Source organism: Micropterus salmoides, unplaced genomic scaffold (assembly GCF_014851395.1).
Source record: "Micropterus salmoides isolate LMB-PRFRI ecotype aquatic unplaced genomic scaffold, ASM1485139v1 Ms_hic_scaffold_18, whole genome shotgun sequence".
Taxonomy (NCBI): Eukaryota; Metazoa; Chordata; class Actinopteri; order Centrarchiformes; family Centrarchidae; genus Micropterus; species Micropterus salmoides.
Window position 1 is genome coordinate 1981713 of NW_024040928.1, and position 13227 is coordinate 1994939.

Consider the following 13227-nt stretch of genomic DNA (forward strand, 5'->3'; position numbering starts at 1 on the left):
GGTTCCTTTAATGCCAATGAAATGTTCCAGTCTCTGCAATAGGATCTGATGGTCAATGGTATCAAATGCAGCACTAAGATCTAATAAAACCAGTACAGAGACAAGTCCTTTGTCTGATGCAATAAGGAGGTCGTTAGTAATTTTCCCCAGTGCTGTCTCTGTGCTATGATGAGCTCTAAATCCTGACTGAAAATCCTCAAATAAACTATTGCTCTGTAGAAAGTCACACAGCTGTTTAGCAAATGTTTTCTCCAGAACCTTAGAGAGAAATGGAAGGTTAGATATAGGTCTATAGTTGGCTAAAACATCCGGATCAAGTTTGGGCTTTTTCAGAATTGGTTTAATTACAGCTACTTTAAAGTACTGTGGTACATAGCCTGTTGATAGAGATAGATTGATCATATCTAGTATAGAAGTGCTGACTAAGGGTAAAACATCTTTAAGCAACCTAGTCGGGATGGGGTCTAAGAGGCAGGTTGATGGTTTAGATGAAGAAATTATTGAAGTTAGTTGGTAAAGATTGAGGGAAGCAAAACAGTCTAAACATATATCCGATTCTACAGTTGTTTCTAAGGTTCCTGAGTTAAGAGATAAGTTGGTGCCAGTTGAGGGCAGGTCTTGGTGAATTTTGTCTCTAATAGTTAGAATTTTATCATTAAAGAAGCTCATGAAGTCGTAACTACTGAGCGCTATGGGAATACTTGGCTCAATAGAGCTGTGACTCTCTGTCAGCCTGGCTACAGTGCTGAAAAGAAACCTGGGGTTGTTCCTATTTTCCTCTATTAATGACGAGTAGTACGCTGCTCTGGCATTACGGAGGGCCTTCCTATAAGTTTTAAGACTATCTTGCCAAATTAAACGAGAATTTTCCATTTTGGTGGAACGCCAATTCCTCTCAAGTTTCCGCGATATTTGCTTTAATTTGCGAGTTTCAGCATTATACCATGGAGCTAACCGTCTTTGTTTTATTATTTGTCTTTTTTAGAGGGGCTACAGAGTCGAGTGTCATTCGCAGCGAGCCTGCAGCACTATCAACAAGATGATCAATTTGGGAGGGACTGAAACTAGCATAGGAGTCCTCCGTTACTTTGTGACTTGATAATGAATTTAGAGCTGATGGAATCACATCCTTAAATTTAGCTACAGCACTATCAGACACACATCTTGTATAGAAATGTTTGCCCAATGGCGTGTAGTTCAGCAATACAAACTCAAAAGTTATCAAACAGTGGTCAGACAAAGAGGTATTCTGTGGGAACACCACTAAATGTTCAATTTCAATACCATACACCAAAACAAGGTCGAGGGTGTGGTTAAAACAGTGAGTCGGTTCATGAACACTCTGAGAGAAGCCAATGAAATCTAAGAGAGATAAACGCAGTACTGAAGCTGTCATTCTCAACGTCCACATGAATATTAAAATCCCCTACAATAATAACTTTGTCCGTTTTAAGGACTAAAGTTGACAAAAACTCTGCAAATTCAGATAAGAATTCAGAATAGGTGCTCGGTACACTATAACAAAGAGAATTGGTTGCAGTGATTTCCAACTTGGGTGCGAAAGACCAAGAACAAGGCTTTCAAATGAGTTAGAATTTAGTTTAGGTTTAGAGCTGATTAGTAGGCTAGAGTCAAAGATAGCTGCAACTCCACCTCCTCGGCCTGTGCCTCGAGGAATGTGAGTATTAATATGACTGGGAGGGGTGGATTAATTTAGGCTAACATATTCTCCATCACCCAGCCAGGTTTCAGTAAGACAAAATAAAAATCATAATCTGATATTAGTTCATTTACTAGTACAGCTTTAGAAGAGAGAGATCTGATGTCCACATTTAACTCTCCTATTCGTTTGCACTATTGCTCTTGTGGATTTAATTTTTATTAAGGGGTTTTTATGCACAGCTCCTCTTCTGTTTACCTTTTTAAATAATTTCGATGGTCTGGGGGCAGACACCATCACTATAGGGTTTTCACTAAGTAACTCCTGAAATGGAGGAGCAGAGAAGTGTGTTAGACTGCGACTCTGTGTAGGGTTTTGGGTGGGTAACTGCTGAATTAGAAGGTCAGAGAAGTGTGTTAGACTCTGCCTCCTGGTCTCAACTCTGGGTTGTCATGGATTTGGTCCACTTATAAACTTGGCCAGATTTCTAGAAATGAGAGCTGCTCCTTCCCAAGTGGGATGGATGCTCTCCGGATCAGACCAGGTCTTCCCCAGAAAGTCTGCCAATGATCTACAAAGCCCACATCGTTTGCTGGACACCACCTCGACAACCAGCGGCGGAATGACGACATGCGGCTATACATGTCATCACTGGTCAGATTTGGCAGGGGTCCAGACAAAACTACGGTGTCTGACATTGTTTTTGCATATGTACACACCGACTCAACATTAATCTTAGTGACCTCCGATTGGCGTAACCGGGAGTCATTACCGCCGACGTGAATAACAATCTTACTGTATTTACGTTTATCCTTAGCCAGCAGTTTCAAATAAGACTCAATGTCGCCCGCTCTGGCCCCAGGGATGCACTTAACTATGGCCGCTGGCTTCGCTAACTTCACGTTTCTCAAAATGGAGCTGCCAATGATCAGAGTTGGTTTCTCAGCGGGTGTGTCGCTGAGTGGGGAAAATCTGTTAGAAACGTGAACAGGTTGATGGTGCCCCGTGGACTTTGAATGCTTACGACTATTCCTCCTTCGGACAGTCACCCAGCCCCCCCCCCCCCCTTCCTGGCTGCACAGGGGATGCCGGAGGACGGCTACCAGAGGCTAACTCAGGCCGTTCCGCACCGACTACCGGGGACTGGCTAGCTACAGTAGCTAAAGACTGATCTACCAAGGTGCGGAGCCGGACTTTTAAATCACTGAGCCTCGCCTCCATGTCTATAAATAAACTACACTTATTACACGTACCATTACCGCTAAAGGAGGCAGAGGAGTAACTGAACATCTGACACACCGAGCAGGAGAAAGTAGGAGAGAGAGAGGGAGAAGGAGAAGCCATCGCTAGCTGCTAAGCTAAAGTCGCTAACGTGGCATGGAAAGACACACTGCCTGAACTGCTCACCAGCCATCTCCTCTTCTTCTTCTTCCAGGTAACTAGATCTTCTTGTGGTAGTCTCAAACATGCCAGAGTGCCTGCTGAATAGAAAAAAGCTAATGTGTCTGGTGTGCTTATATACGCCTCCAGTTACGCCATCACACGCTACCGTTCTAGCAACGGCAATAGGATTGGAGTAGTTTCATTCATGATTTCAGCCCTGCCACGCCCAGAGGCGTTCCCATAGTGTCGTCACCGACGCAGGGGAACTGAAAGATATCCTGGGTATGTTGAACTCACTTCGTGGTAAAGGCCACAGGTGTAACAAACTCTGAGCTTATCCCTGAGCTCTGGGTTGATGAAGCCTGAGGTGGGGAAACTCAGAACAGCTGATCAGAATTAGTTCAATCAACTCTGAGTATGTTGAGCCTGATGGAAGCGCGTGCGTGGGGATGAAAAAAAGCCATCATCAGTGGAGCTCCGATACTACAATTTACCATGGCAACGGCCTCCATTTTAATTGGGTGGAGCTAGAAATATGAATGCTGCCAACGCGGACCATGATTGGCTCTAAAACGCAGGAGTGGAGGAAGGAGTCAATATGCTAACATGAGTACTTTTTATACAGCGTTGCACACCATTTACCAGACTGGACTTTTCTTAATAAATGATAAAGTGCTGGAATTTTCCTATAGCCAATAACATTCATTTTAAATAGGAAGGCAATATTTAATAAGCTGTAACCTGAGGGGACAAATAAAATCAGCTACCTCATTATGAAAATAGGTAGCCTATAAGACACAGTTGTGATTGTTAAGTCACAGTCACACCCAGTAGGTTAACCTATTAATTAAAAAAAAAATTGCAGTGGAAAATGTGTCTATAGGTTCAAATTAACTGTAAAGTTTTAGACATCTATTTTACATTAAACATTTTGCTAATTTTGTATTTTATTAATGCTGTCAAAACACAGAATATATGCAGCTAATAATGAAAACCTCACTTAAAACTACGTTTAAGCCTGTTTGTTACTACTGTTGGCTAACTACAATATGAAAGATTAGGCTACTGTTCATTGATCAGTTTTCTAGGTAACAGATTAGTTTAAACAGTGATTACTGCAGTAATGTAGCTCACAGTAACACTTAAGTGTTTTCAGTGCAACTGTCACAGTGTTATACCTAAAGACAGACATAGATTTTAATCTGGACTGAGGATAAATCCACGATGTGCGGACATCTGTCTTTACATCGATGAGATTGATCATAAAGCAGTCATGTTCAAGATCATGCTTGGATTGAACTAGCCTATCCAACCAGGATTTTAAAGTTTTTAAAGATGTAAATGTGTTCACATGTGCTTTGATATCGACAGCATGAATGAAAACGGTGTGTCAGACAGCCACCTCAGGCTCTGTAGGAGGGGAGGAGTCAGAGAGAAACTGACGGTGTTATTTCGCCCTGTAAGGCTATCGCTATTGGGTTTATCCCTCCGCGCCACCCACAGCGGTGGGTGTCACCTACAATGGTGAGACCTGGCCTTCAGCTCCCATTTTTCTTCAGCACTGAGCTGTCTAAAGAGCAGAAGATTTCCTGTCGGAAAAGAAGAGCGACGTCTTCTAGCAAGTCGGCCAGAGCGGGGCGGGACACTGCTACATCAGTACAGGTGTACGGTGTCACCCTCGACCTGTTGCTATCGGATGAGCAGGAATCCCCCAGCGGATCCACGACAGCGGACATTTCGCTTCATGTGGACAGAACACTGGTACACACCCGGTACAGATATTTTTCTGAAGAAGAAATCTGCCGGGCGGTGTGGGATGCTGTTGACATTACGCACATTCCCCCAGCAGTGCCCGGATGCGTGAAGCGTTTCCTTAGGGGGGTGCGGAGGCGCAGGGATTTGGCACTGGTTTTACGCGCGTTGACCCAAGCCCCGTTTGAGCCTTTGGAGACTGCGGACCTAAGGTTCCTTTCGGCTAAGGTCGCCTTGCTCCTGGCTCTGACATCGGTCAAGAGGGTCAGCGATCTGGCTGCCCTCTCTGTGGCTCCGTTGTGTCTCAGGATTCAGGGCGACAGCAGCTTGGTTGTTCTGCGCCCTAACCCAGCATTCATGCCTAAAAGCATTACGATCTCCTTTCAGTCACGGGTCAACACCCTCTCTGTCTTTTTTCCTCCCCCCATGGGTCGGCGGAGGACGCCACGTCCCACCTCCTCTGCCCAGTGCAAGCGCTGTCCTGTTAAGTGGCGCGCACGGCCGCCTGGCGCCGTTCGCAGTGTCTGTTTGTGCACTACAGGGAGCGGTCCGAGGGACTTCCCCTGTCGCCGCAGTGCCTGTCTCACTGGCTATGCGATGCCATCAGAGCGCACTCCACGAGAGGCGTTGCACGGTGGGATGACAGTGGACGACATCTGCACGGCGGCCTCTCTGATACACTCAGCAGTACTGACTGTTTTGGCTGAGTGATACAGTATCACAAATGAGAGTGTCCTCCGGCCCACTTGATATAATACCTACAAAATTTTTACTGAAAGTAATAGATTCTGTTGGGCCCCATTTGATCTCTGTTTTCAACAGCTCCCTATCTACTGGTTGTGTCCCTGATTATTTTAAAACGGCTTGCGTGAACCCACTTTTAAAGAAACCTGGTTTAGATCCCTCCCTCCCACATAATTTTAGACCAATTTCAAAACTGCCTTTTATTGCAAAGATTCTAGAAAGAATTGTGTCCAAACAGCTGCTCACTGTGCTAGAAAATAACAAATTATTTGAAAAGTTTCAGTCTGGTTTTAGGAAGTACCACAGCACTGAGACTGCCCTGCTTAAAGTCACCAATGACCTTTTAATGTCTGCTGATGAAGGTATGTGCTCAGTCCTGGTACTCCTGGACCTTAGCGCTGCTTTTGACACCATTGATCACAACATCATGTTAGACAGACTGAGGCACTGGGTGGGGATCTCTGGTACTGCTCTAGAATGGTTTTCATCCTACCTGTCAAATAGGAAGTTTTGCGTGTCTGTAAACAACTATGTCTCCTCGTTCTGTCCAGTTAAATATGGTGTGCCTTAGGGGTCGGTCTTAGGACCCATTTTGTTTTCCTTGTATCTGCTTCCCCTTGGACATATTATCCATAAACATGGCATTTCTTTTCATATTTATGCTGATGACACACAAATATACTTGCCCGTCAGATCCACAGACCCTGGAATGCTGAGTTCACTTAACAACTGCCTTTGTGAAATTAAGAAATGGATGTCAAATAATTTCCTCCAGCTGAACTCAGACAAAACAGAAATCCTGGTCATCGGGTCTCAGCAGATGGCAAATCAAATACTGCCATCTGCTGGTTCCCTAGTAAATCACATTAAGCCTGTGGCAAAGAACCTTGGTGTTTGGTTTGATAGTAATTTAAATTTCGAGCAGCACACCACACAGCTTGTTCAATCATATTTTTATCAACTTAGAAATATAGCTAAAATTCGATCTATGTTAACTTTTAAGGACACCGAGACCATTTTACACGCCTTCATCTCATCACGCCTGGATTATTGCAACAGCCTTTTCACCTGTTTAACCCAAAAATCTATTGATCGACTCCAGACTGTCCAGAACTCAGCTGCCAGGCTTTTAACCAGAACAAAGAAATATGACCACATTACTCCTATTTTAGCTTCATTACACTGGCTCCCAGTATGTTTTAGAATTGACTTTAAAATTCTATTGATCACTTTTAAAGCTCTTCATGGCCTCTCGCCTTGTTATATTTCTGACCTTTTAGTCCCATACGCACCAGCACGTACCTTGAGATCCTCGGGCAGAGGTCTGTTGTCTGTTCCAGAGTCTCGACTGAAAACTAAAGGGGACAGAGCGTTTTCTATCAGGGCCCCGAGGCTCTGGAACAGCCTGCCCGAGGAAATCAGGTCGGCTGAGTCGGTGAACTCTTTTAAGTCCCTTCTTAAAACATACTTTTATAGGAGAGCTTTTCCCGATCTTATTTGACTTTATTTTATCCCTTTTATTTTATTGTATTTTACTAATTTTATATTAAATTTTCATGCTCTTATCTTTTTTGTATTATTCTTTACACTTGTTAAAGCACTTTGTAACTTGTTTTTGAAAAGTGCTCTACAAATAAGGATTATTATTATTATTATTATTCTACTTGTGAGTGTGTGGTGCGCCCTCTCCCATGGGACAGTGTCGGGGAGCGGCAGCTGCGGGGCCCCCCACCCAGTTTCCCGACTTACGCATGGGTCGGCCCTCGGCCTCCCATGCTGCGCCATCGGTGCTCACGCACACGGCCGCGGTCAGCGGGCTACTGGGTGGCTCATTATGGCTCTGGGCAGGTGAGTTGTGCTTGGTGGTACTGTATGGGTCAGTGAGGCGTTGACTCATCCTGCTTCGCCTCTAACCGAATAGCGATAGCCTTAGATGGCGATGCCTATACGAAATATAACGGGGGTTACGTACTGTAACCCAGTTTCTATGAGTATAGGCGCAGCCCTCTAAGTTGAAGGCCTTGGTTCTCAGTGCCGAAGAAAAGGCATTTGGGAGCCGAAGGCCAGGTCTCACTGTTGTATGTATAAGGTGCGGATGTAGGAGAGGCCCACGCTGTGGGTGGGCGTAGACTAAAATTCTCAGTGCCGCGCAGACGCGCGGAAGGGGTAAACCAAATAGCGATAGCCTTAGAGGGCTGCTACCTCAGACTATCGAAAATATCAAGGGAAGCATATGAGGCTACTAAAAGAGGGGGTTCCTAGTGTCATGGAAAACACAGTACACCTGGGTGGAGGAAGGTTTGCCTGCGTTCCCTGCCAAGGCAGACCAAAGGGGATCGTTTTTCAAGGGGACCAATAACTACAGAAAACGAACTCGATAAGAGGCATCAACAGTTGCAATGTGTGCTGGCAAATTGGGTGTCGGACAACCCGTCAGCTCGACCACTTCATGTCTACACACAACAGACAAACAACGACACAATCCAGTGAGTGGAGAAGTTACTCAACACTGCTTACCAAATTTTTAAAAGTAAACACCCCTTCGCCATTCTCAAGAAGAACGGAAAAGATGTTGGCTCTGTCAGCTAGCAACCAAGCCACATTACATAACCTAGCCAAGGTATGCAATATGTAACCATCTGCCTTAAGTGCAGGTAAGCTAGCTAATTTTCAAGACTAGTTCATTTAGCTAGCGTTAGCTGTACGAGTACTCGAGATTGTCTGTGGCGAAGTAGCACCTGTCACAGACCATTCTAGGGGGAATCTGGTAACATCTTCCTTCTGTTCGGTGTATAAAATTGAAATGAACACTGAGGTATGAGTGAATATGTTAAACATATTAAATACACCCAGTACAATTGTCCTGACAGACTCTTCAACTGATGTGAGTGGTAGAGACCTGGAAGGGTTTTTTGTCAGGATCTTACGCTGTGGACAGCCCAAGAACATGATTATGGTGTAGAGGAGCTCCAGCATGCCACAGCAACAGGGCATTATGCAGCAATGAGTGCTGGTAACACCTTTTGTTTTGTTCGTGTTTCTGTGTTGTCACTTGAGTAATGTTATCACAATAAATAAAGGTGTCTCTGTCTACAGCACTGGATAAGGGAGACCTGTCCCAGACCTGTCATTAGAAACTTTGGTGCAGCTATGTTTTATTGTCTTATTATTGTCTTATTATCTATTTGGACTAAACATAGGAATGACCAGCCTAACATGTGACTAAATAGAAGATAAATGATGTAAAACATGTTTCTTGCTGACAGACCCTCAGACTCTCTCTGACTTTAATTGTCTCCATAATAAAAGTTGATGGGAGAAATAAAAGAAAGAAAGATCTTTCTAATAAATAAATAAAGTTGTATGTGGGGCCTTTATTGTTCAGACCTACAATGAACACAGATTTTAACTAGACAGTGAATCATAAAACAACTCAAATGAAGGCTAAGACTTTGCAGTGATGCACATGAGTTTAATCTGTCCTGATGTATCAGATCAGCTGCAGCGTCCAATCAACGACTACCCAGTAAGGGGGCGTGTCGGTCATTAAAAGACTTCCGCGAAGGATGCACTGGTGTATCCTTGCTCATAGCTCCTTAGAGATCACTTCTCGATCCTCACTCCTCGGCGCGCAAATAAGAGGTCTGGGACGGTCTGCAAGATGGCAGAGCGGAACAACTTGCAGTTCAAGCGAGGAAACGACAAATAAGAGACTGGAGAAGCACCCTATGTGTGTTTGTGGGCGTGTGCGGTTGTGGCTCCTGGCTCATCACCACCTGCAGCGTCTCGCACCTGTGGCTCATCAAGCAATCAACCCATGCAGTCAAATACTCAGTCAGCTTCCACTCTTCACCAGTTCGTCAGTTTACCTCCAGTGGTATAATTGCGCTGGCCGACTCCTCGAATTCTTCTTCTTCTTCTTCTTCTTCTTCTTCTTCTTCTTCTTCTTCTTCTGTTGAGTATTTGGGTGATAAGTACCTAACGTCTTGTTTCCGTCTCCTACAGTTGTTCCTGTGTGCTGAGTCGCTGCCTGCCTACCTGTTCGCTTGCCTGCAGCCTGCCAGCCAATCTGTCCGCCCAGAACAGAGCTCTAGGACGCCATTGTTGGACCCCCACTCAGTCTAAAATTCTCTGCATCCAACCCAATCCTCTGGTTTTTCTCGAGCACATTGATAATAAAACCTGCCTGTGTTCTTATCATCCGCCTTGTGTCCTCTCCTGAATTCTTTAGTGGAACCTAACATTTAATGGATGGGGTGGGGTGATTGAAAGTAATAGTAACGTAACAAATGACGTTGTAATTTTCTTTTAATAGCCAGTATTAAGTTAAGTAATATTACTTTTTAAAAGGGTAATAAGTAAAAAGTAACTCAGACAGAGTTCTGCTTTCTGCCCTCTGGTTGCACGTGCATCTCTATGATAGTTTATAGACAGACAATTAATCTTTCATTTGTAATCTTGAGATTTTTTGACCCAGGTTAGTAGTTGTATCTCTGTTTTACCAATCCATACATAAGAACAAGTATGTCTTCCTACTGTCAAAAACCGGAACAGTGTGCAGCAAAAGCTCAACTTGGTAAGGTAATAAAGATCTTCACTGAGAGCTCAAACTATGAGAGTCTGGAGGAAAAAGTCTAGAATTTTAGTTTTGACTCTGCAGCCAAAGTGACAACCTGTGCCTATAGCTGAAAAAATAATGAGCCAGGAATGCTTACTCATCACTTTAGGAGCAGCATCTCTTTGTACATAGACAGTAGCAGAGTCCAGCCCATCCATGCTGTTTTGTCTGGAGAACTGGGAAAGTTGCTCAATCATAGCCCACCCCTGGGAGAGCAGTCAGGTATTTCACCTTATGAATGCAGCAGTCACTTGCCGGCTGAATGCATCTGCAGAATGCCTTAGCGGCATGCAGCTGTATAAAAGGAATGATGAGACAGAGTTCTGTCATGGTTGAAAGTCAGCAGCTGTGACCCCTGTATAATAACTTAAATATTGGAGCTTTTTCTATTTCCTGTGACCTGTGCGTAAATACAACACAAGAAAACAAATGTGGAAAAATAGCAATTATTAAGCAGGTTTTACCTGTGAGTGCTCTCTTCATCCTGAATGAGCACACAGCCTTATGTGGGAAGAAAACTGAATCAAATAAGATGTCTCTTTTTTGCCACTAGCTAAAATGTTTATATTAGAATTGGAGGTGAATAAAATAGGGATGGTGTATAATCCTCTCGGAAAGGATCGCAGAGGAGTAAACCTGCCCGGCAGAAGCAAATTAAGATGCCAGCAGCAGTGTGTAGAAGTGGAAGTGCACACAGTCTCATGAGCTCAGATGTAGGACTATTTTTGGACGAAGCAGGGAAGATGAAGATGACCTTAATCACCATCCCAATTCCCTTATTAAATCAGACTCAATAACAGCAACACCAGTCCCATTAATGGCACATTGGCTTTTACATGGATTCCTTATCGGGCTTAACAACTTCAATTTACATCATGCTGTGTGATGGAGGCTGTGCTCATTTCGGATAGTGCAGTGTTGATATTCATCTTAGCAGGTGACAGAAAATTGTGTCACTTTGTGAATTTGTTGTATCTCTATAGACTGTGTTCAGAGCAGAGGTCTTCTTGGGTCCACTCGGTTCCTAGTAAGCAAGACCCAAAGCAGTCCAGGTCCAAACTATATTATTACTAGATCCATTCTGGTCAGGTAGTGTCCCTGCAACCATATCACCAGACAAGAATGTAGATATTGGAGGACACTCAAATTCTATTTATTTTTTCATATCCAATGCCAACGATTTTCCAATTCTTGCTTATGATATTATTAAGGTATGGGAAAGACCAAAGTTTTGGTTAATAAAAAAGTGAATGTAAATATTCTATGGAGGATTTAAAATGCCATGCCAACTCTCCATGCCACATCAAAATCACAGAAAACAAAGTGAAGAGGCGTATTGTATGTTCCAGCAGAGAGCAGCATAGAACTCCTAATACAAAATGCAAAGCACTGTCATTAGTTCAATTGGGAGAGACAAGTCAATTAAGTGAAGATAATGTGACGAAGGACTACCGCTGCCGACAGGTTGGTTTTTACTGCAACCAATTGGAACAGCCCAGTGCTCCGCTATGCGAAAGTAAATAGCCGATATTCAGCGCGAGACAGCGAGGGAGCGTCGGCGGGGAAGACTGAGACGTGTGTACAGTATATATATCGAAATAGTGTTCGCAACAGTAAGTAAACCAAACATTTGCTTTTAGTTTACCTCATAAGAACGTTTGCATTGTGTTTGTTTGTATGTTAAAGTCACCCGACGTACTGCCGCTCATTTAGTGTTGCTGTATAATAGCGGCGCACAATGCATAACGATATATATTAAGAAGGTATGGCCTTACGAGCCCGGAAGATTGTAGTACAGTGGTTATTTTTTGTAGTTCGCCACACAATGTAAACCATGTTCATTACAGTGTTAATTGATATCTTTACATGGATGTATAAAGTGCAGCATCCAGTGCTTTTCCAGCTACACCATTGGCCTTAATACTGTATAGTATTAGCTGATTTACCATGATGCATTATTATTGTTGTACCTATTTGAGTAGATATTTCAGAGATGTGAACATTATTATTATTCTTCATTTGAGTTTTTAGCTGCTTTGGTTTAAGCCTTTGTCACAAGACCAGCTAAAGGAAAACGTGATTTAGCATGGTTGTTATATTGTATAATAGTATAAGGCATTAATCTATTGAATATACATAGAGATTGTACTAACATTTCATTTATCTCTGTTGTAGAACCACACACACAAACAAACCTACTCAGCCTCTGTTTCAATAAACGACTAAAGGGAACATCTCGTCTGGACTGCATTCTAACCGATGCCCCTGAGTGGCCCGATTAAGCACGATTATACAGCCCCCCCTTTCAGGAGTACTCCCCCTTCTCCCAGGCAGAGGCCTACAACAGATACAGCGCCTGAGGTCCTTCAAGCCCTTCATATGTTAATAAAAGGCAATTAAAGGTTGTAGCACCAGATAATGGACATGCAAAGGCGACTCAACACCAGCACTCCACTACCGCAGCTACGGACAGCCCTCTCTCCCCCTCCAACACCGGAGCCACCGCAGTGGCAGCACCACATAGAGATGGATGACAGCTTGTATCAATCCCTGTTGCACCCGCTGCCCATTCAACCTAGGGGTCATGCTTTGCCCCCAGAAGATGATGAGGACTGGCCACTGCCGCCACCCACGGCAAGAGCAGACTTCCCATTGTGCTCCGCCATCTTATCCCATGCCCCGGGTGCAGACACCAGAGTACTGTACACCTTATACCCCGCCAAGGAGTGAGTCACTGCCTGGTAGGCAGCTAACGCCCCACCACTATGAGATGGTGTACCGCGGCCCTAGGCCCACTATCCCTGTGCTCACAAAAGGGGAAGAGAATTTGCCAGGCTTAAGGTCGCCCTGGAGAATCTGCTGCCTGCGGACTCTACAGAGCGCTTCAAGTATCAGATCCTGGTGAACCACCTGAAGTACGAGGAGGCGTTTGTTCATAGCGGACTCTTACACCAACTCACTGCAGCTTTACACCGACACTATGGCTAGTCTCATCGAATACTATGGTCAGCCCCACCAGTTAGCTTTGAGAAGAATCGCTGACCTGATGACACTAGTGGGTAAGTGGTAC

At 44.1% G+C, this 13227-nt stretch overlaps 1 long non-coding RNA gene across 1 annotated transcript; it reads left to right on the forward strand.

Annotated features, from left to right (window-relative positions):
* Positions 1 to 9074: 9074 nt before the first annotated feature.
* On the forward strand, positions 9075 to 9741 carry LOC119909275. The gene is made up of 2 exons (XR_005445414.1): positions 9075 to 9416; positions 9545 to 9741. It is a non-coding gene; the product is annotated as an uncharacterized LOC119909275 (long non-coding RNA).
* Positions 9742 to 13227: the final 3486 nt, after the last annotated feature.